The 24,085-nt window shown below is 49.6% G+C and overlaps 7 non-coding genes across 7 annotated transcripts; all 7 read right to left on the bottom strand.

Annotated features, from left to right (window-relative positions):
• Positions 1-4,338: 4,338 nt before the first annotated feature.
• On the bottom strand, positions 4,339-4,420 carry TRNAS-CGA (transfer RNA serine (anticodon CGA)). Its single transcript has one exon. It is a non-coding gene; the product is annotated as a tRNA-Ser (tRNA).
• Positions 4,421-14,677: 10,257 nt separating this feature from the next.
• On the bottom strand, positions 14,678-14,759 carry TRNAS-CGA (transfer RNA serine (anticodon CGA)). Its single transcript has one exon. It is a non-coding gene; the product is annotated as a tRNA-Ser (tRNA).
• Positions 14,760-14,848: 89 nt separating this feature from the next.
• TRNAS-CGA (transfer RNA serine (anticodon CGA)) lies at positions 14,849-14,930 on the bottom strand. The gene has a single exon. It is a non-coding gene; the product is annotated as a tRNA-Ser (tRNA).
• Positions 14,931-15,019: 89 nt separating this feature from the next.
• On the bottom strand, positions 15,020-15,101 carry TRNAL-CAA (transfer RNA leucine (anticodon CAA)). Its single transcript has one exon. It is a non-coding gene; the product is annotated as a tRNA-Leu (tRNA).
• An 89-nt stretch (positions 15,102-15,190) lies between these two features.
• TRNAS-CGA (transfer RNA serine (anticodon CGA)) lies at positions 15,191-15,272 on the bottom strand. Its single transcript has one exon. It is a non-coding gene; the product is annotated as a tRNA-Ser (tRNA).
• An 89-nt stretch (positions 15,273-15,361) lies between these two features.
• Positions 15,362-15,443, bottom strand: TRNAL-CAA (transfer RNA leucine (anticodon CAA)). The gene has a single exon. It is a non-coding gene; the product is annotated as a tRNA-Leu (tRNA).
• A 5,131-nt stretch (positions 15,444-20,574) lies between these two features.
• Positions 20,575-20,656, bottom strand: TRNAS-UGA (transfer RNA serine (anticodon UGA)). Its single transcript has one exon. It is a non-coding gene; the product is annotated as a tRNA-Ser (tRNA).
• Between the last annotated feature and the right edge of the window lie 3,429 nt (positions 20,657-24,085).

Genomic DNA, 24,085 nt, shown 5'->3' with positions numbered 1-24,085 from the left:
GTAGAAAACCATGCACTCCACCGGGCATACTGCCAGCAGAGACAACCATATTAGGCAAGTGCTTCCCCAGGCGAAGTTGACAGTGTGTAGAAACGGGTGCTTAACGTCCCGAAGAAATAAATACCGATTGACAACCTGTCTCAAAAACAAATGTGACAAACTGAGTCCTCCATTTCGAACTCGTAGAAATAAATTGGTGCGGCTTGATCTTTCCCAGGAAGATGCCCACACGAACACTGCAAACACCCGATGAAATTTTTGGATATGAACCCTGGAGCAATGCAAGACTTGGACATACCAAAGTTTGCTCACTAAAAATATGTTGCAAATTGTGGCTCTCGAGAACATTGACCAATTCCATCCATTCCATTTATTCACTCTTTCCCTCATTTTATCCACTTCACTCCTCCAGTAGGCCTCGCTGTCTTTGTAACACTCAAGAGGAACTCCCAAGAATTTAACAGGAGTCGTAGTAAAACTCATGTTGGCAAAAGTGTCTGGGGCCTCCGGCCAATCCCCGTGCCAGAATCCCAGGCACTTACTCCAGTTTACCGCGCTGCCACTGGCCGCACAAAAACTTTTAACACACTTAACAGCCTGTGTTACATTGTCGTAATCATTACAAAACATGGCTATATCATCCGCATAAGCCAACAGTCGGACTTCTAACTGATGTAGTTTAAAACCGCGCATACAATCGCTCTGTATCACGATCAAACAAAATGACTCTATATACAAACAAAACAACAGTGGCGAAAGAGGGCAACCCTGGCGCACCGAGCGTTTGACTGGAATGCGTGTACCCACAACCTTGTTGACAATTAGACTTGTCGTGCAATCCTGGTACGCCATGGCGACCCCGCCTCGAATAATTCTACCCACATTCACATGATCTAGAATGCACAGAAGAATTTCATGAGGCACCCTATCAAAAGCTTTCTCCAGATCAATTTGGATCATTGCCACTTGTGCGCCCATTGCGTCGCAGCACTCAAGGATACTACGCGCTACATGTATATTTGAGAAAATAGATCGGCCTTTAATACCGCACGTTTGATGCGGCCCCACCAGGTCAGTAATGACTGTCTGCAATCTCTTAGCCAAAATTTTCATCATTATCTTATAGTCTCCATTTGTGAGGCAAATTGGACGGTAAGAAGTTACTCTGCGCAATACAGAGGGGCCTTCTGATTTCGGTATAAGAACAGTCTGGGAGGATGTGAAGGAAGGCGGCAGTACATTGAGATCGAATGCCTCATTATAGACAGCAGCTAAAACTGGTGAAATTGTTCTTTTTAGACGTTTATAAAAGGCTGAGGTCAGACCATCCGGGCCCGGAGACTTCCCCGGCTGCAAGCTTTCAATAGCGTTTTTCACCTCCTCTACTGAGATAGCTGCCTCCAATAATTCCTTTGTACTGTCGTCTAGGCTGGGCATCAACAAAAGGAAGTCCTTCTTGAAACGATCAATGTCAACTGAGCAGTTGGCAAATAACCCACTGAAGTGCTCGAAGAAAGCGCTCTCAATATCTTCTGCTGTGTCACTATCTTTTCCACCAACTTCAATTTCCACTATCTGATTGCGCCGCGCGTGCCACTTTTCTGCGCCCAACGCTCTTTTTGATGGAACTTCCCCCGCTATCAACTTTTCAGCTCACGCTCGCACCAGAGCACCGTGGTATCTTTCGATGTCGAACTGTTCTATTTTATGCTTTAGTGCGCGAATATCGTCCATGAACATGCCGGGTCTACTACACTCTTCACTGATCAATTTTTCCAAGTTTCTGCGCATCGTTTTTTCCTCTGCCCCCTTTTGTCTGCGTATAGCGCTCGCCCGCTCCAATGCTTTCATTTTAACTGTCTGCTTGAAGTTCTCCCATTTTTCTCTGTACGTCGTATTACCCATATGTTTCATTGCATCAACTTGCGTCGTCACGTCTGCCATAAAAATTTCATCATCCAGTAATTTTGAATTCAATTTCCATAACTGCCACTCGAAGCTTCTTTTCCTTTCTTTCGTGCTTGCTACTAGAAAACTGACTAAGCAGTGATCAGTAAATGAAACAGCGCTCACTCGGTACTCCTTGCAAAAGGGTACCAAATCAAGGCTTACGTATGCTCTATCCAAACGAGCGTGGCTCGAAGCCTGAAAATGGGTGTACTGCGTATTTCTTCCACCACCAAGGCATTCAGCCACATCCGCCAAACTACTGTTCCCTATTATTTCATTTAGGGCAGTCGTGCTTGCATCCGAGTACGGTCGGGTGCTAGTTTTGTCCCGGGATGAAAGAACGCAGTTGAAATCGCCAATAAGAATGACCAACCTATTACACTGGGTATACTGTTTTAGCTGTTCAAAAAACCTGCACCTTTCCCCGGCAACAGTCGGCGCATACAAACAGATTACAAGCCACTCCAAGGACGACAACAAGAAATCACATACAATAAACCGTCCTGACGTGCATGACGTAACGGCTTCTATTTTAGCTCCTAGACTATGTCGGACCAACAATGCGCAGCCTGAAGAATATCCCACGGAATGGCTCACAATAGCATAGTATCGCGCTACGAATTGCTGCACCATGCCCCCGGTTTCCACGTCGCCCTCGACTTTCGTCTCCTGCACTGCTAGAATGTCCAGGTCAAAGTCGCTTAACAGGCGGTACAGTTGACTCTGCTTCCTCCTTGAGGCAAGCCCTCGGACATTTAATGTTGCCACGCGAATGGACTTATCCATAGTCATGATAGCAAGGTGGGAAAGAAAACCGGGGGCATGGCGCTTACCTCACAACTGCGGTTTGTGCCAGAGTGTGCTAGCACAGGGCGGTCCTCACGGCGGCATAGGTGGCGTTTCCGCCGTCTTGCGCGCAGCCGAAGTGTTCGGCAGCGGTCGAAATGAAGGACGCCGTCCAACAGTTGTCTTGGCTGGCGGCTCGTCTGCAGCAACGACACTAAGCTCCTTCCCATTTTCGCCTGCGTCGTGAGGTCGCTTTGCAGCGGCACTAATACTGTCGCTGTCCATCACGGTGACTGGTGCCGGCTCGGTGGGTGGTTTCTCGCCTCCTCCGGGAGAGGGGTGGCCCGTAGTGCTTGCCTCATCCTTCTCGTTCCCGCCTTCTGCGTCGTCATGTCGCCGCTTGTCTGCGGGTTTATCTCCGCCGTCAAGTAGTTGTTCCCCTTGAATGTTCAACGATGCACCTTGCGTAACCAGGTTACGGCTCGTCCTTGCTGTTTCCTCTGAGTCTTCCTCGTCCATCAGGTGGTCCGATATGTCGTTTGCCTGCACTGGTCCGGCTACGCTGGCGTACGTCTTTGCGCAATCAGCATCGACGTGGCCGAAACGACGACAACGACTACAGCGCGGCACTTTGCAGTCGCGACGTATGTGCCCGGTGCTCTTGCAGCGCAGACACAGAGGAGCGCGGCCCGGCACAACAACAAGAGTTAGCTCTCCGGCTATCTTGAGCTGATGCGAAATATCGTCTATTTTGACGTCGGCATGCAATTTTAGTCCAACTGTACGAGTCGTCGACCCTTTTTCAGTGACACCGAGCGCCCGCCACTTCTCCCGGGACACTTCCAACACCTTCCCGTAGGGCGACAGTGCCACGCGAACGTCTTCGTCGGTAACGCCATGCAGCAACCAGTGCAGCTTTACGCGAACCTCTCAGTTATTCGGATCAATGAGCAAACATGGGCGATCCTTTACCTTCACGTCGACGGCCAAAAGCAGCTTCTGAGCAGCATCAGCAGTTGTCATTGTCACAGCCCACACGTGGTTCATTTGATACGCCCCCAACGCCACAACGTCGGGATGCGCACCAAGGTTGGCCAAAGTGTCCCGGTAGTCTTCAACACGATAGGGCCGGGCTCTTGGATCGCCGTGCATGAAAACGGTGTTGGCGACGATGCGTCCGGATGGCAGATTGGGCAGAATAACGTGGTAATCATCGGCAGTAGCCGCAAAAAACCTGTTACCGCGGCCCGACTGGGCCGCTGAAACCGCTCCGACGGAGCTCATGATAACGCGTCCGTCACGCTCGGTGGCCGGAAGTCGAATACCACTCGGCCACGACTGCGGATGTGAAAGTAACAGTGCATTTGTTCTATCCTTTTCTACGTATGACCTGCACGCGAATAAAAAGAGAAAGTCCCGGTAGCCAGTACACGCAGCCGACAGGATTCGCGCCTGTGCGGGGAGACCCCAATGGATTTCGAGTCAATCGCCTTAACCACTCGGCCACGACTGCGGATGTGAAATTAACAGTGCATTTGTTCTATCCTTTTCTACGTATGACTTGCACGCGAATAAAAAGAGAAAGTCCCGGTAGCCAGTACACGCAGCCGACAGGATTCGCGCCTGTGCGGGGAGACCCCAATGGATTTCGAGTCCATCGCCTTAACCACTCGGCCACGACTGCGGATGTGAAAGTAACAGTCCATTTGTTCTATCCTTTTCTACGTATGACCTGCACGCGAATAAAAAGAGAAAGTCCCGGTAGCCAGTACACGCAGCCGACAGTTTTCGCGCCTGTGCGGGGAGACCCCAATGGATTTCGAGTCCATCGCCTTAACCACTCCGCCACGACTGCTTTTTTTTCTTTCTTTATTACCGGTAAACAATACATGAAAATCTCTAGCCACACTTTGGCCGAGACAATGGGTTAAAACTTTTCATGTTAATCAGTTCATCCATAACTGCCACCCAGTCCGGCGGCTGGGGTTGACTGCGGAGAACATCTCTCAGGAAAACTGCACTTTCTATAAAGTTTTCTCTCACTGGTCGCACATTTGCGTCGGCGTGCCTGGCCGCCATTCTCGTTTTCCAGATGCTGTGGAGGCCCAGAAGCATAAACATGTCGTAAGGAACCTCCTCACTTTCTACAGGTAGAAACCGGATGCCATAAGGAGTTACAGGTAGTTCTTTCTTCAATGTTCTTTGCAAGATGTCCCAGTGGAAAACCGGGTCCCAGCAGTCGATAAACACATGTTCGATGGTCTCGGGTTTTTTGCAGAGTATGCAGTCGGTGGTCCAGGGCACAAAAATGCCTTTATCGTTTAGCCATGTTTTCACTGGAAGGGTACCGGTATGAAGTTTAAAGAAAAAGGATTTGACAGTCGGTCTTACCGGCATCTTCTTAACTCGCTTTAACACATCTTTGCCTGGGCCTCCGCAGCAAAAGGAACGGGATAAGGGAGCAGGTATAAATATATCTAGCAAATCTTTGTACAGTTTTTTCCTGGGTACAGCAGATAGATACTGTGTAGAAAAGTGAGCGCTCAAAGTGCGAAAGGCTGCCACAACTTCACGCAAAAAACCTGTTACAGCACGATTCGTGGCCGGGTAACTGGACACAACAAATTCCGGCAACACGTTGCCTAAGCGCACCTGCAACATTGTGCGCAACAAGGGATCGGTTTGATCACGTAGAAACAAAAATCTTGAGACAACTTGCTTCAGAAACAAATTAGAAAGACCAAGGCCGCCCCTTTTGACCGGAAGGAAGAGATTAACTCGACTTGTTCGCTCCCAATTTGAGCTCCAAATAAAGACAGCAAACACTCTATGCAGCTTCTGCAGGTTTGCTCGGGTAATGAGCATGAACTGCAATATATACCAAATTCTGGCTAATAAAAATACATTGCACACACTTGCGCGCGCTAAAACAGAAACGTCACGTCCTTTCCAGCCATCCGCTTTTCTCCTTGCACTCTGCGTTATGTAACCCCACAACTCCGTACTGCTTTTATAGTGCTCCAAGGGTACCCCCAAGTACTTCGCAGGGGCGGTCGTCCATTTCATGTTAGCAAACACGGCAGGTGTGCTGTCCCAATATCCGTGCCAAAAACCTATGCACTTATCCCAGTTAATTTCGGACCCAGTCTTTTTGCAATATTCCCCCGCAACTTTCACAACTTCTTTAACGCTTTCTTGATCCGCGCAAAAAACAGCAATATCATCAGCGTAAGCAAGCACTTTTACTTGCGCCGACAGAAGAGTGAAACCGCAGATTCCATCATTGTGCAACAGTGATAACAGAAAAGGCTCAAGGTAGATCGCAAAGAGCAAAGGCGAGAGCGGGCAACCCTGCCTGACCGAAGAACACACAGGTACAGGTTCAGTCAGCTGTTTGTTCACTATAATTCGGGTAACACAGTTGTCGTACGCCATCTGTACACCTTGTATTATCACAGAGCCGACGTTGGCATATTCTAGAATGGCGAAAAGAATGTCGTGCGACACTCGATCGAAGGCCTTTGCAAGGTCAAGCTGTATCATGGCAACTCGGCCCCCGAAGGTATCGCAGCATTCAAGAACAGTTCTAGCAATGTGCACATTTGTTCCAATGGTGCGACCTTTAATACCGCACGTTTGGTGGGGCCCTACAAGGTCCTTTACGACCTTTTGCAGTCTGTTGGCAAGAATCTTCATAAACACTTTATAGTCAACGTTGGTTAGGCTTATCGGCCGATAAGCCCCAACGGACAGAAGTTTAGCCTGGTCCTCACTCTTGGGTATTAAAACCACGTGTGCTGTTTTAAATGATGGTGGCATTTTCTTTGTCTCATAAATTTCGGTGAAGACGCAGTGGAGAGCTTGGGTGAGTTCGGCTTAGAACTTCTTATAAAATTCACTACCTAAGCCGTCAGGACCGGGAGATTTTCCGGCACTCAGCTCTTCGATTGCTCTTCCCACTTCGCTTACGCTGATTGGTACCTCCAGCCCTTGTTTTATATCGTCTCCTAGTTTTGGCATACGGGACAAGCACGTGTTTGCAAACACCTCTTCTTTAAGCCGTCGCCGCCCAAGCAATTCCCGATACTGCTCAACAAACGCCAACTGAATCACTTTGCTATCATTCGTTACCTCGTTTCTGTACCTGATTTGTCTTACTTCGTTCTGAGTCGCGTACTTTTTTTCGTCACTAAGCGAGCGTTTAGTAGGTAGTTGGTCAAGCCAGAGACGTTCAGCACGGGCCCGTATCATGGCAGCTGTATACTTGTATTTTTCGATAATCTCAAGTTTACTTTTTGTATCTCTTATTTCTTTCTTATATCTTCCCGGCTGGGATCTTTCCAGGTTTACGAGCAAGTCAAGTTGGCAATGTAGTTCCTTTTCTTTAACACGTTTATCGTGGCATAAAATGCTTGCCCTTTCAATCGCGTTTATTTTCACTTGTTCTTTGAAATCTTCCCACCTAATTACCCAGTTCCCAGGCTCTGCTGATAGCAATGCTTTAATGCATTCATTAACTTTAATGTCAAAGCGTTCATCCTCGAGTAATTGTGCGTTAAACTACCACAGGTCCCACGAGAAACGAGATTTCTTGTCTTTGTTCCCCAGGGTAAACGTAACTAAGCTGTGGTCGGTAAAAGACATGTGTTTTACCTCGTAGCTATTGCACAAAGGAATCAGATCAAGCGACACATACGCTCTGTCAAGTCTCGCGTGACTTTCACCCTGGAAGTGAGTAAAATGCGGCGCTACCGAAAGAACTTCAGCAACATCATCTAAACCATTTTCTTGCACAATCGAATTCAACAATTCCGCACTTTTGTCACGAAGGAGTCTTTTTGGAATTCTATCCTCTGCTTTACAAACGCCGTTAAAGTCGCCCAAAAGCACAATTAACCGCTCACAGCACACATATTGTTCAACGCGCTCAAAAAATTCCTTGCGCTCGTTCTCCCTGTTAGGAGCATACACGCATATGACTCTCCATAGCAAATTGCAATAAAAAAAATCCACTACAACCAAAAGGCCAGTTTGACACACAGTTAAATTCTGCTCGACAATCCCGAGAGAATTCCTAATAAATACAGCACAACCGCCCGATGTGCCAGAAGAATGGCACACACAAACATTGTAGCGTGCCGTAAAAGGCTGCACCATAAGGTCCGCCTGTTCCTGTCTTTCGACTTTCGTCTCCTGTACGGCTATTATGTCTAGGTCATTATCAACGAACAGCCGGCTTAGCTGGTACTGACGCTTCTTGGAAGCCAGTCCCCTGACATTAATTGTTGCAATGCGCAACGCACTAAGAGGTGTAGAAGCCATCTAGTTTAGGTACAGGAGCCATATGGTGCATACCTCGGGACACAAGGCGACGGTGCGGGTGACTTGCCTAGTCTGAGGTGCTCGATGGGTGCGGTACCGGTAATCCAAAGTCTCTTGCACAAGTGCCTCTTGCGTATGGACTGGAAAATCAGCCCATGCAGTCCGTTACCGAAAAAGGCCATCTCACGCCCACAGAAACCACTCACAGGGCACTCACTCCAACTAAGGCGGCGGCTTAGCCGCCGCTCGTTGATCGGCCTGTACATTCGGCCGCGGTTTCAACGTCGGTCGCCTGACACCAACAGTCTTCTGCGGCGGCTCGTCGCCTTCGCTCACTTTGGGCTCTCCATTCGCACTGTGCTCGTGCGGTCGCTTCCCTGCTTGGTTGCTGGTTGATGCATGTGACACTTCCATGCTGTCACCATGCTGGGGAACGACGGGAGCTGACGCCCCACCGCTCAAGACTTCGTCCGTTGGCGCCTTGACTTCTGCAGGCTGCGCTACCTGTTGCTGCCGCTTACTGCTGGGCTCCTCTACGCTTGTGGATATTTCCGTAGGGGGCACAGCAGGGGCCTTCTCCACGCTGTCCCCTGCCTCTGCTGCAGCGTCTTCCGCGTCAGCCTCGTCCATGACAAGTTCGGACGAAATGTCAGTGTTGACTGGGACGGCAGCACTCGCGTACGTGCGTACGCAGCTGCTTTCTTCGTGCCCGTAGCGACGACAGGCGCCGCATCGTGGAACCTTGCACTCACGGCGAATATGCCCAGTACCGTGGCAGCGCAGACACAGCGGAGCTCTGCCCGGCACAACCACGAGAGCCAGCTCACCGCCAACCCTGACTTCGTGAGGGAGGTCTTCCAGCATCACGCCAGGGTTCATTTTCAATGAAACCAAGCGTGTCGTCGACCCCTTGCTGGCGACACCCTGGACGCGCCACCGCTCCTTGGAGACTTCGCTCACCTTGCCGTACGGAGCAAAGGCTACCCTCACGTCTTCGTCGGGCACGTTGTGGAGCAGCCAGTGCAGCTTGACGCGGACGTCCTGGTTTGCCGGGTCGATGACGAGACAGCGGCGGTCCTTGACTTTCAGGTCTCCGGCAGAAAGAATTTTCGTCACCGCCTCAGCACTCGCGAAAGTAACAGCCCATACATGGCTCATGCGATACGCCCCCAAGGCGATAACCTCGGGGAGCAGCATCAGCTGAGCCAGCGCATCCCTGAAATCTTCGACCCGATAAGGACGGGCCCGCACGTCAGCGTGCAAAAAAACTGTTCAACACAACACGTCCTGTAGGAAGGGTAGGCAGAATCACCTGATACTCTTTATCCGAGGCAAAAGCCCTGTTTCCGCGGCCAGACATGACCGCTGTAGCTGCTCCAACGGAGCCTGTCATCGCACGTCCGTCACGCTCGGTGGCCGGAAGTCGAATCACTCGGCCACGACTGCGGATGTGAAAGTAACAGTGGGATTCGACTTCCGGCCACCGAGCGTGACGGACGTGCGATGACGGGCTCCGTTGGAGCAGCTACAGCGGTCATGTCTGGCCGCGGAAACAGGGCTTTTGCCTCGGATGAAGAATATCAGGTGATTCTGCCTACCCTTCCTACAGGACGTGTTGTGTTGAACACAGTTTTTTTGCACGGTGACGTGCGGGCCCGTCCTTATCGGGTCGAAGATTTCAGGGATGCGCTGGCTCAGCTGATGCTGCTCCCCGAGGTTATCGCCTTGGGGGCGTATCGCATGAGCCATGTATGGGCTGTTACTTTCGCGAGTGCTGAGGCGGTGACGAAAATTCTTTCTGCCGGAGACCTGAAAGTCAAGGACCGCCGCTGTCTCGTCATCGACCCGGCAAACCAGGACGTCCGCGTCAAGCTGCACTGGCTGCTGCACAACGTGCCCGACGAAGACGTGAGGGTAGCCTTTGCTCCGTACGGCAAGGTGAGCGAAGTCTCCAAGGAGCGGTGGCGCGTCCAGGGTGTCGCCAGCAAGGGGTCGACGACACGCTTGGTTTCATTGAAAATGAACCCTGGCGTGAAGCTGGAAGACCTCCCTCACGAAGTCAGGGTTGGCGGTGAGCTGGCTCTCGTGGTTGTACCGGGCAGAGCTCCGCTGTGTCTGCGCTGCCACGGTACTGGGCACATTCGCCGTGAGTGCAAGGTTCCACGATGCGGCGCCTGTCGTCGCTACGGGCACGAAGAAAGCAGCTGCGTACGCACGTACGCGAGTGCTGCCGTCCCAGTCAACACTGACATTTCGTCCGAACTTGTCATGGACGAGGCTGACGCGGAAGACGCTGCAGCAGAGGCAGGGGACAGCGTGGAGAAGGCCCCTGCTGTGCCCCCTACGGAAATATCCACAAGCGTAGAGGAGCCCAGCAGTAAGCGGCAGCAACAGGCAGCGCAGCCTGCAGAAGTCAAGGCGCCAACGGACGAAGTCTTGAGCGGTGGGGCGTCAGCTCCCGTCGTTCCCCAGCATGGTGACAGCATGGAAGTGTCACATGCATCAACCAGCAACCAAGCAGGGAAGCGACCGCACGAGCACAGTGCGAATGGAGAGCCCAAAGTGAGCGAAGGCGACGAGCCGCCGCAGAAGACTGTTGGTGTCAGGCGACCGACGTTGAAACCGCGGCCGAATGTACAGGCCGATCAACGAGCGGCGGCTAAGCCGCCGCCTTAGTTGGAGTGAGTGCCCTGTGAGTGGTTTCTGTGGGCGTGAGATGGCCTTTTTCGGTAACGGACTGCATGGGCTGATTTTCCAGTCCATACGCAAGAGGCACTTGTGCAAGAGACTTTGGATTACCGGCACCGCACCCATCGAGCACCTCAGACTAGGCAAGTCACCCGCACCGTCGCCTTGTGTCCCGAGGTATGCACCATATGGCTCCTGTACCTAAACTAGATGGCTTCTACACCTCTTAGAGCGTTGCGCATTGCAACAATTAATGTCAGGGGACTGGCTTCCAAGAAGCGTCAGTACCAGCTAAGCCGGCTGTTCGTTGATAATGACCTAGACATAATAGCCGTACAGGAGACGAAAGTCGAAAGACAGGAACAGGCGGACCTTATGGTGCAGCCTTTTACGGCACGCTACAATGTTTGTGTGTGCCATTCTTCTGGCACATCGGGCGGTTGTGCTGTATTTATTAGGAATTCTCTCGGGATTGTCGAGCAGAATTTAACTGTGTGTCAAACTGGCCGTTTGGTTGTAGTGGATTTTTTTTATTGCAATTTGCTATGGAGAGTCATATGCGTGTATGCTCCTAACAGGGAGAACGAGCGCAAGGAATTTTTTGAGCGCGTTGAACAATATGTGTGCTGTGAGCGGTTAATTGTGCTTTTGGGCGACTTTAACTGCGTTTGTAAAGCAGAGGATAGAATTACAAAAAGACTCCTTCGTGACAAAAGTGCGGAATTGTTGAATTCGATTGTGCAAGAAAATGGTTTAGATGATGTTGCTGAAGTTCTTTCGGTAGCGCCGCATTTTACTCACTTCCAGGGTGAAAGTCACGCGAGACTTGACAGAGCGTATGTGTCGCTTGATCTGATTCCTTTGTGCAATAGCTACGAGGTAAAACACATGTCTTTTACCGACCACAGCTTAGTTACGTTTACCCTGGGGAACAAAGACAAGAAATCTCGTTTCTCGTGGGACCTGTGGAAGTTTAACGCACAATTACTCGAGGATGAACGCTTTGACATTAAAGTTAATGAATGCATTAAAGCATTGCTATCAGCAGATCCTGGTAACTGGGTAATTAGGTGGGAAGATTTCAAAGAACAAGTGAAAATAAACGCGATTGAAAGGGCAAGCATCATATGCCACGATAAACGTGTTAAAGAAAAAGAACTACATTGCCAACTTGACTTGCTCGTAAGCCTGGAAAGTTCCCAGCCGGGAAAATATAAGAAAGAAATAAGAGATACAAAAAGTAAACTTGAGATTATCGAAAAAGACAAGTATACAGCTGCCATGATACGGGCCCGTGCTGAACGCCTCTGGCTTGACCAAGTACCTACTAAACGCTCGCTTAGTGACGAAAAGAAGTACGCGACTCAGAACGAAGTAAGACAAATCAGGTACAGAAACGAGGTAACGAATGATAGCAAAGTGATTCAGTTGGCGTTTGTTGAGCAGTATCGGGAATTGCTTGGGCGGCGACGGCTTGAAGAAGAGGGGTTTGCAAACACGTTCTTGTCCCGTATGCCAAAACTAGGAGACGATATAAAACAAGGGCTGGAGGTACCAATCAGCGTAAGCGAAGTGGGAAGAGCAATCGAAGAGCTGAGTGCCGGAAAATCTCCCGGTCCTGACGGCTTAGGTAGTGAATTTTATAAGAAGTTCAAAGCCGAACTCACCCAAGCTCTCCACTGCGTCTTCACCGAAATTTATGAGACAAAGAAAATGCCACCATCATTTAAAACAGCACACGTGGTTTTAATACCCAAGAGTGAGGACCAGGCTAAACTTCTGTCCGTTGGGGCTTATCGGCCGATAAGCCTAACCAACGTGGACTATAAAGTGTTTATGAAGATTCTTGCCAACAGACTGCAAAAGGTCATAAAGGACCTTGTAGGGCCCCACCAAACGTGCGGTATTAAAGGTCGCACTATTGGAACAAATGTGCACATTGCTAGAACTGTTCTTGAATGCTGCGATGCCTTCGGGGGCCGAGTTGCCATGATACAGCTTGACCTTGCAAAGGCCTTCGATCGAGTGTCGCATGACATTCTTTTCGCCATTCTAGAATATGCCAACGTCGGCTCTGTGATAATACAAGGTGTACAGATGGCGTACGACAACTGTGTTACCCGAATTATAGTGAACAAACAGCTGACTGAACCTGTACCTGTGTGTTCTTCGGTCAGGCAGGGTTGCCCGCTCTCGCCTTTGCTCTTTGCGATCTACCTTGAGCCTTTTCTGTTATCACTGTTGCACAATGATGGGATCTGCGGTTTCACTCTTCTGTCGGCGCAAGTAAAAGTGCTTGCTTACGCTGATGATATTGCTGTTTTTTGCGCGGATCAAGAAAGCGTTAAAGAAGTTGTGAAAGTCGCGGGGGAATATTGCAAAAAGACTGGGTCCGAAATTAACTGGGATAAGTGCATAGGTTTTTGGCACGGTGATTGGGACAGCACACCTGCCGTGTTTGCTAACATGAAATGGACGACCGCCCCTGCGAAGTACTTGGGGGTACCCTTGGAGCACTATAAAAGCAGTACGGAGTTGTGGGGTGAGATAACGCAGAGTGCAAGGAGAAAAGCGGATGGCTGGAAAGGACGTGACGTTTCTGTTTTCGCGCGCGCAAGTGTGTGCAATGTATTTTTAATAGCCAGAATTTGGTATATATTGCAGTTTGTGCTCATTACCCGAGCAAACCTGCAGAAGCTGCATAGAGTGTTTGCTGTCTTTATTTGGAGCTCAAATTGGGAGCGAACAAGTCGAGTTAATCTGTTCCTTCCGGTCAAAAGGGGCGGCCTTGGTCTTTCTAATTTGTTTCTGAAGCAAGTTGTCTCAAGATTTTTGTTTCTACGTGATCAAACCGATCCCTTGTTGCGCACAATGTTGCAGGTGCGCTTAGGCAACGTGTTGCCGGAATTTGTTGTGTCCAGTTACCCGGCCACGAATCGTGCTGTAACAGGTTTTTTGCGTGAAGTTGTGGCAGCCTTTCGCACTTTGAGCGCTCACTTTTCTACACAGTATCTATCTGCTGTACCCAGGAAAAAACTGTACAAAGATTTGCTAGATATATTTATACCTGCTCCCTTATACCGTTCCTTTTGCTGCGGAGGCCCAGGCAAAGATGTGTTAAAGCGAGTTAAGAAGATGCCGGTAAGACCGACTGTCAAATCCTTTTTCTTTAAACTTCATACCGGTACCCTTCCGGTGAAAACATGGCTAAACGATAAAGGCATTTTTGTGCCCTGGACCACCGACTGCATACTCTGCAAAAAACCCGAGACCATCGAACATGTGTTTATCGACTGCTGGGACCCGGTTTTCCACTGGGACATCTTGCAAAGAACATTGAAGAAAGAACTACCTGTAACTCCTTATGGCATCCGGTTTCTACCTATAGAAAGTGAGGAGGTTCCTTACGACATGTTTATGCTTCTGGGCCTCCACAGCATCTGGAAAACGAGAATGGCGGCCAGGCACGCCGACGCAAATGTGCGACCAGTGAGAGAAAACTTTATAGAAAGTGTAGTTTTCCTGAGAGATGTTCTCCGCAGTCAACCCCAGCCGCCGGACTGGGTGGCAGTTATGGATGAACTGATTAACATGAAAAAGTTTTAACCCATTGTCTCGGCCAAAGTGTGGCTAGAGATTTTTATGTATTGTTTACCGGTAATAAAGAAAAAAAAAGTGAAAGTAACAGTGCATTTGTTCTATCCTTTTCTACGTATGACCTGCACGCGAATAAAAAGAGAAAGTCCTGGTAGCCAGTACACGCAGCCGACAGGATTCGCGCCTGTGCGGGGAGACCCCAATGGATTTCGAGTCCATCGCCTTAACCACTCGGCCACTACTGCGGATGTGAAAGTAACAGTGCATTTGTTCTATCCTTTTCTACGTATGACCTGCACGCGAATAAAAAGAGAAAGTCCCGGTAGCCAGTACACGCAGCCGACAGGATTCGAACCTGTGCGGGGAGACCCCAATGGATTTCGAGTCCATCGCCTTAACCACTCGGCCACGACTGCGGATGTGAAAGTAACAGCGCATTTGTTCTATCCTTTTCTACGTATGACCTGCACGCGAATAAAAAAAGAAAGTCCCGGTAACCAGTACACGCAGCCGACAGGATTCGCGCCTGTGCGGGGAGACCCCAATGGATTTCGAGTCCATCGCCTTAACCACTCGGCCACGACTGCGGATGGGAAAGTAACAGTGCATTTGTTCTATCCATTTCTACGTATGACCTGCACGCGAATAAAAAGAGAAAGTCTCGGTAGCCAGTACACGCAGCCGACAGGATTCGCGCCTGTGCGGGGAGACCCCAATGGATTTTGAGTCCATCGCCTTAACCATTCGGCCACGACTGCGGATGTGAAAGTAACAGTGCATTTGTTCTATCCTTTTCTACGTATGACCTGCACGCGAATAAAAAGAGAAAGTCCTGGTAGCCAGTACACGCAGCCGACAGGATTCGCGCCTGTGCGGGGAGACCCCAATGGATTTCGAGTCCATCGCCTTAACCACTCGGCCACGACTGCGGATGTGAAAGTAACAGTGCATTTGTTCTATCCATTTCTACGTATGACCTGCACGCGAATAAAAAGAGAAAGTCCCGGTAGCCAGTACACGCAGCCGACAGGATTCGCGCCTGTGCGGGGAGACCCCAAAGGATTTTGAGTCCGTCGCCTTAACCACTCGGCCACGACTGCGGATGTGAAAGTAACAGTGCATTTGTTCTATCCTTTTCTACGTATGACCTGCACGCGAATAAAAAGAGAGAGTCCCGGTAACCAGTACACGCAGTCGACAGGATTCGAACCTGTGCGGGGAGACCCCAATGGCTTTCGAGTCCAGCGCCTTAACCACTCGGGCACGACTGCTTTTTTTATTGCCGGACTTCGACAGAATACAACATAAACATACAGGGGTAGACACCCAAACTACAAATAAAAGTAGCCTACAGCCCCCCGAGGGCAGGCCTTGTCAGTTTAAAATTCCCTGAGTTCCGTCAAAGGTTCGAGCTTTAAAAGCCACTCAGGGGAGATGCTTGTGTTTTCAGCACCTCGATGAACTTGTGCATTGTCTCACGGAAATACAATCGCGCAGGCCGCGCATCTGGGTCACAATGAAAGCCTGCCATTCGGAAGCGCTATATGCTATGGAGGCCCTCGAGCATTACTAAATCAAACGAAAGGCCATCTTCTTTTGCTGTAGGCAGGAATCGGATTCCATACGGATCCAATGGTAATTCTTTTTTGATGGTGCTTTGAAGGACGTCTCAAAAATATGCCCCTTCCCAACAGTGCAAAAAAACGTGGTCGATTGTTTCTGGTTGTTTACATATAAGGCAGTGGGATCCCCAAGGTAGGTAAAACCCCTTTTTTCTTGGAAAAAGTTTACAGACAGAGTCTCGGTGTGAAGCTTGACGAAGAAATTTTTTGTTCCCGGTGGTACCTGCATTTTTCTCACCCGTTTCAGGACATCTCTGCCAGGGCCTCCGGAGCATATTGCCCTCTACATTGGTTCCGGCAATAAAACGTCACATACATCCTTGTACAATGTTTTCCGCTGAACACCACTTAAATAATTTTTTGAAAATCTCGCCGTCAAAAACCTGACGCTAAACACAACCTCTTTAAGAAAACCAAAAATACCTCCAGTCATAGTCTCCGTTCCAACAATAAAATATGGCACAGCGCGCCCGAGCCTGACTTCGAATACGGTACGTAGAAAGGGATCTTTAACGTCTCGGAGAAACAAAAATCTGTTTATTATCTGCCGTATGAACAAGTGCCCCAGACCAAGTGCTCCAGACCTTGACGCTCCTGAACAAATTTGTCCGGCTGCACCTCTCCCATTTTGAGGCCCATATAAAGACAGCGAAAATACGGTGCAGCTTTTGCACATTTAACCGTGAGCAGTGGAGTACTTGCATCACGTACCAGAGCTTGCTTATAAAAAAAAATTGCATACAGTTGCTCTTGCAAATACAGACAAATGAGCACTTTTTCATTTTCGGCTTTCTCACGCGCTTCTTCAACCTGTGTTTCCAAAAAGGCTCAGTGCCCCTGTAAAATTAGAGTGGAACACTTAGGTATTTCACGGGTGTTGTCACCCAAGAAACGGTGGCGAAAACAGCTGGAGTTGACGGCCATTCTCCGTGCCAGAATCCCAGGCACTTCCCCATTCACCAAACGTCCGGTGACCTCACTGAAACCCTTTACTGCTTCGATTGTCCTGCTTATGCTATCTTGGTTAACGCAGAAAACATCAACGTCATCTGCATATGCTAAGAGTTTCACTTCTGATTCCTGTACACGAAAACCATGAATAGCCTCGTTTCCTATAATGTTTAGGCAGAGGGTTTCTATATAAATACAAAACAGCAGGGGGCTGAGGGGACAGCCCTGGCGTACCGATCTCTGCACACTAATGGGGGCCCCCAAGGTCTTGTTTACTATTAACCTCGTAGTGCAGTTACGGTAAGCCATGGCCGCACCCTCTCTGATAACAGAACCAACGTTAATGTAATGTAGAATGCAAAGCAGCAATTCGTGCGCCACACAGTCAAACGCCTTCTCAAGGTCAATCTGAAGAACTGCGACCCGAGCATATATTGCGTCACAACACTCAAGCACGCACCTAGCCTTGTGAATATTCTCAACAAATGGAACGCCCCTTGATCCCACACGTTTGGTGAGGTCCGACTATTTTATGCATTACGGTCTGTAGCCTGCCTGCAAGAACCTTCATATAAATTTTGTAGTCGACATTTGTGAGGGCTGTGGGCCTGTACGATGTTACCTGTCGGCGTTTTTCTGTTTGATCGGTTTTTGGTATGAGCACACTATGTGAGGATGCATATGATGTAGGCAGAGCATGCAACTCATACGCTTCATTAAATACCACTGAGAGGAGCGGTGCTAGTTCCTTCTTGAAAGCTTTATAAAAAGCCGCGCTCAGGCCGTCGGGCCCCGGCGACTTTCCTGAGTTTAATTTATCAATAGCCTGTTCCACTTCTTGTTCGCTAATTGGCAGCTCTAATCTTATTCTGTCTGCGTCATCAATACGTGGCATGGCCCCTAAAATATCTCCTTAAATCTTCCCATGTCAACATGCCTCGAAGCGAAAAGCGCTTGGTAGTAATCAAAAAAAGCCTTTGCTATGCTGTCATCGTCAGATGCAGTGGCACAGCGCCATTGAATTTCCGCGACATGGTTTCGCCAAGTGTGCGCCCTTTCCATTCCTAACGCCCGTTTTGTGGGTGTTTCGCTCGCGGCGAATTGTTCAGCTCTCGCGCGCACAAGTGCACCGCGATATCGCTCTTCCTCTATCGCTTCTAGCTTTTGTTTGGTTTTTCGGACGTCTTCACTGAAAACACCCGGTGCCTTGCATTCCTGAGCTAATAACTGGTCCAGTAAGGACTTCAAATGCGCCTCGCTTAACCTTTCTTGAAAACGTATGCAGCTGGCCCTTTCTATTGCATACACTTTTATCTGCTGTTTGCAACTTTCCCATTCTTCTCCAGCTGCCCGATTGCCATTAACGGTTATTTTATTAATTTCCTGTGCTGCAAACCTGGTGAAAATTTCGTCTTTCAGAAGCTTATTGTTGAATTTCCAGAGGTCCCACTTGAAAGAGTTTTTACGTTTTACCGCGCCTATACTGCATTCACCAAGCAGTGGTCCGAGAAAGTTGCAGGATCAACATCATAGCTGTGACACTTTGGCGACAGGTTGACCGATACATATATTCTATCAAGGCGGGCATGGCTACTTCGTTCGAAGTGCGTGAACATCATGCCGCGCTTGTATACCACACATTCAGTCACGTCCTCCAATGCAAACTTATCGATCAAGTGACGGAGAAGTTCGGTGCTTTCATCGCGGTGGGACCGCGTGCTGGTTTTGTCAGCCGCGCTCAAGACACAATTAAAATCTCCCAACAATATCAGGTGTTTTTCTGTGCGTAAGAAACGCTGAATGCTCTCAAAAAAGGCTACCCTATCCTCGCCCACGTTAGGTGCGTAAACGCAAATTAGTCGCCATTCAGAGCAGGCGAAAGCAAAATCCACTACTAAGCAACCACCCGAAGGGCACGGTGTGTACGCCTGCACCTCGAGGCTAGGCAGCTTTTTTTATAAACACAATGCTTCCGGCAGATGTGCCGATGGCATGGCTCACGACTGAATAGAATCTTGACGTAAAACGTTGCACGATGCTCTCGGTGTCTTGTTCCCCTTCCACTTTCGTTTCCTGAATAGCAATCAGATCGATATTATGATCTGTTAAGATGCGGTGCACTTGGCTCTGCTTCCTCTCAGCGGCAAAACCTCTGACATTGTGCGTTGCAAAAGTCAAGGAGGTTGCAGAAGCCATATTTAAAAACGTGTGAAGACGCCGAGAGCACCGTGCTCGCCTTTCACGTCTAGCACGAAGCTAGACGCCGTTGCCACCACCGGTGCCGTCAGGAGCGGATGCCTGGTTTTGCTGCGGAGGCAGTGGAGGCGCCTTCTCGGCGACCCGCTTGCCTGCCGCAAGGTTGGGAGTTGGCCTGAGTGTTGGTCGCCTGGACTGGCCTGTTTTCGCTGGCAGCTCCTCGACGCCGCCATCTGCGGGCTTGTCCCCTTCGTTGTCGGTCGAGTCGTGAGGTCGCTTGGCTGGGGCGGCGACGGTCGTCACACGGGCGCCTCTCTGGTCCATCTGTTCCTCGCTGGTCGGTGGTTGGTAGACATTTTTAGCCGGATGACTGGTCCCGTCGCTGGATGACCCTTCATTTGTCCCAGCAGGAATTACCGTCCCCGGTTCCTTCCCACCGCCGCTGGCCGTGTTTCCGTCGACGCTCGGGTACCCCGAAGACTGCGTCGTCACCGCCGGTTTCGTCGTCACGTCGATTCCCTTTGCCGCCTCTTCTGTCTCGGCGACGTCCATAATGTGCTCCGTCGTGTCGACTCCCATTGCCAGCCCGGTTGCCACTGCGTATGTGCGGACGCAGTCGCTGTCGGCGTGGCCGTAACGCCTGCATTTCGAACACCGGGGCACTTTACACTCTCGCCGAACGTGGCCCGTGCCATGACAGCGCAAGCACGGCATCGGTCGCCCAGGCGCCACAATAAGGGCCAACTCCCCGGCGACACGTAGCTGGTGAGGCAGATCGTCGACCTTCAAACCAGGTTTCAGTTTTAGGAGCACAGTTCGTGTTGTAGATCCCTTGTCGTGGACGCCTTAGACGCGCCACCGTTCCCGGGTAACTTCGGTTACCTTCCCGAACGCAGCAAAAGCCGTCCGGATGTCTTCGTCGGCCACGCCTTCCAGCATCCAGTGGAGCCGTAGCTTGACTTTTTGGTCTTCCGGATCGATGATAAGACATCGCCGTCCTTTCACTTTCAGTATCTTGAAGGCGAGAAGCCTCTTGGCACCTTCAGCGGTCTTGAAAGTCACAGCCCAAACGTGGTTGATTTGGTACGCCCCCAAAGCCACCACGTCAGGGAGCGTACCAGCCTGGGCCAGCGCATCACGAAAATCCTCGACCCGAAAAGGCCTAACACGAACATTACCCTGCAGAAAAAGTGTGTTTAATAACCACACGTCTGGTAGGCAGCTGTGGCAAAACACCTGATAATCCGTATCTTCGTTTCCCTCGATCCTGTTTCCGCGGCCAGCAAGGACCGCTGTCGCCGCTCCGCCGGAGCTCATGATCCTGCGTCCGTCACGCTCGGTGGCCGGTAGTAGAATGCACTCGGCCACGACTGCGGCTGTGAAAGCAACAGTCCATTGTTCTCTCGTTTTGTACGTATGGCCTGCACGCGAATAAAAAGAGAGAGTCCCGGTAACCAGTACACGCAGTCGACAGGATTCGAACCTGTGCGGGGAGACCCCAATGAATTTCAAGTCCATCGCCTTAACCACTCGGCCACAACTGCTTTTTTTCTTTATTGTAGATTCTTACATGCTAAAACAAAAGTAGAAATGATAAAAACAGCAGCAGCCTACTTGGCTGACACGGGAGAGATTAAAATCTTCTCAAGACAACTAAGTCGTCCAGAACAGAGGTCCATTCGGGCGGTTCAGGTTGCGCACAATACACTTCTCTTAGGCTCACAACACTTTCAATAAAGTTTTCTCGCACCGAACGGACATTAACATCGGCATGTACCACTTGTATTCGTGTCCTCCAAAGGCTGTGGAGGCCCAAGAGCATGATTAAATCATATGGCACTCCTCCATCGTTTGTGATCGGCAAAAACCTGATGCCGTATGGATGCAGGGGGAAATCTTTTTCACGGTTCGTTGGAGGACATCCCAATGAAAAATTGGGTACCAACCTTCAAGAAACACGTGCTCCACCGTTTCAGGCCTTTTGCCTAGTAGGCAGTTGGTCGTCCATGGGACGAAAATCCCCTTTTCATGCAGCCACGTCTTAACAGGAAGTGTATTACAATGCAAATTAAAGAAGAATGTTTTTACGGTTGGTTTTACCGGCATTCTTTTAATTCGTTTTAAGACGTCTTGTCCTGGGCCTCCACGGTGCGGTAAACGATAAATGGGAATCGGCAGCATTGTTTCCACAAGATTCTTATACAACTCTTTTTTGGAAACATTACATAAGTACTCAAGTGAAAAGCGCGCGTACAGTAGTCGAAAAGAAAGTACAACTTCTCTCATGCACCCATTGACAGCACCGCACATACCATCACAGCATGAGACAAGGATTTCTGGGAGGAGTCTCTGCAACCTTACTTGGATAACAGTCCGCAGAAAAGGATCCCTTTGATCTCGGAGAAAGATAAAACGCGACACAACTTGGCGCAATAACCGGTGCACGAGGCCGAGCCCTCCTCGTTTAACCGAAAGAAACAAATTGGTACGGCTAGTTCTCTCCCAGCTTGACGCCCAAATAAACACAGCAAACAAGCGATGCATCTTTTGAATGCTGGCCCGACTCGCACACAGAACATTCATCATGTACCACATTTTCGAAACAAGGAAAATGTTGCAGGTGGAGGCGGGTGAAAACATTGATAACTGCCTCCTATTGCCATGCATCTGCTTTCTCCCTCGCCCTTGAGCATTGCTCGTTCCAACTTTCACTTGGGTCTCGATAACAGTTAAGGGGGACGCCGAGATATTGCGTTGGCAGGCAAGACCATCGCAGCCGAGAGAAGTGATCAGGCCTCGTTTCCCAGTCACCGTGCCAAAATCCAGAGCTCTTGTCCCAGTTTACCATACACCCCGTTTGCTTACAAAATTTATAAACGATACTGATCACTTCAGTAATACTGTCTCGATTGGAACAGAAGTCTGCGACATCGTCAGCGCAAGCGAGGATTTTGACATGTGCCGACTGCAATCGAAAGCATGAGATGCGGTCACTTTTGGCAATAGCTAAACATAGTGGCTCTAGGTATGCCGAAAACAAAAGGGGCGACAGCGGGCATCCCTGCCTTACTGACGAACGCACTGCCAGCCTATCTGTGTGGTCACCATTTAGAATAATGCGTGTGGTACAGTTTGGATATGCCATTCTGACGCCTTCTATGATAATGCGGCCAACGTTCCCGTGCTCTAGTATGTGAAAAAGTACATCATGCGACACGCGATCAAAGGCTTTTGCTAAATCTAGCTGCATCATAGCAATGCGGTCCCCCATCGCATCACAGCATTCCAATAGAGTACGTGCGACGTGTACATTCGTGGCAATACTGCGTCCTTTAATTCCGCAAGTCTGGTGCGGCCAAGAAGGTCGTTGAAGTACTTTCGAAACGACTGCTGGATTACATTGGCATCACATGAAATTTCAGCACCATTTCTTATCTGCCCGATTTCTTTCTGTATAGCGTACCGCTTTTCATCTGTTAAAGCTCGCTTTCTCGACGTTTCACCGGCCCACAGTTTTTGTGCCCTTGCGCCCTTAACTGCTGCTTTATACCTTTCACTGCCAAGTCTTTCAAGCTGGCTTTTCACATCCCTTATATCCTTTGCATATCTTCCGGGCTCGGAGCTTTCCATGCTTAATAAAAACTGCAGTTGCTCGCGCGCCGCTTCTTCTTTTTCTGTGTCAGTTCGAGCAACTCTTTTCTATGGCTTTACTTTTTAGCCACTCTTTGAAGTCTTCCCACTGAACGGCAAAAAGACTGGGCCGCTCCTCTAGCAGCCCCTGCATTTCATTTACGATTTCTTTTAAAAATCCCTTGTCCTCCAAGAGTTTGGCATTGAATTTCCAGAGATTCCAGTTGAAGCGCGAACACCTTTCTTTCACACCGAAAATTCCTATCACAAGACAATGATCACTAAACGCCACAGGTTCAACTTTGTAACCTGTGCAGAGGGGCACAAGTTCAACAGTTGCATAAATTCTATCCAATCTGGCATGACTATCACGTTGAAAGTGTGTGTATAGTGGTCTATTACCGCAGATAAATATGCTGCCAATATCCTCTAAGCTGTTGTCATTAACCAGAGCGTTTAATAATTATGCACTCCTATCAGGCACAGGCGGACACTTCACTCGATCGGCAGCTGCACACACACACAGTTTAAATCGCCCAAGTGCAACAGCACTTTATCAAAAACAATGTAAGACTCCAATCTGTTAAAAAATTCTTGTCGTTTAGAGTCAACGTTAGGTGAATACGCGCATATAATGCGCCAGAAAAACTTCGAAAAAGAAAAGTCAACTACAAGAAGGCGTCCACTTGGACAAGATAAAATCGACTCCACACTGATGCCTAAATTATTGCGCAGAAAAAGGGCGCACCCGCCCGAGGCGCAAACAGAGTGGCAAGCACAGACAATAAAGAACGCACTAAAGGAGGACACCATACGCTCAGTAAACTCCTCACTTTCAGTCTTCGTCTCCTGTACAGCTACAATGTCCAGCGCATTGTCAGCAAGAAGACGATTAAGTTGGCATTGGCGCCTACGAGCACCAAGACCCGTCATATTCAATGTTGCTATGCGCAAAGTTCTGTCAAGTTTCATCGCCATGCGTGACCAATAGCTGACATATGATGCACAGTGCCCACCATAACAGACGAAACACTTCTAGACTCACAGTGTGCTCTGTGCGGCGTCGCCAATCCATTAGTTCGTTTGCAGGCACCGGGAAAACCGCTAGGCAGTCCTTCGCCGGCCGTTCCAGACCACTACCTCTGCTTGGTACTTCCAACCACAACCGCGGAAAACACGAATACACTTACACAAACACATTTCTGCGCTAGGGCGGCGGCTTCCCCGCCTGCCGTGTCTCGGCCGCAAAGTTGGACCGTGGTTTCAAAGACGAGCGCCGAATTTCCGGGGATTTCGACGGCGGCTCGTCGGCGCCAGCGCCTACCTGTGGCTTTTCACCGACG

Source organism: Amblyomma americanum, chromosome 3 (assembly GCF_052857255.1).
Source record: "Amblyomma americanum isolate KBUSLIRL-KWMA chromosome 3, ASM5285725v1, whole genome shotgun sequence".
Classification (NCBI taxonomy): domain Eukaryota; kingdom Metazoa; phylum Arthropoda; class Arachnida; order Ixodida; family Ixodidae; genus Amblyomma; species Amblyomma americanum.
The sequence above is the reverse complement of the archived record's forward strand: the minus strand, read 5'-3'. Positions and strand labels throughout refer to the sequence as shown.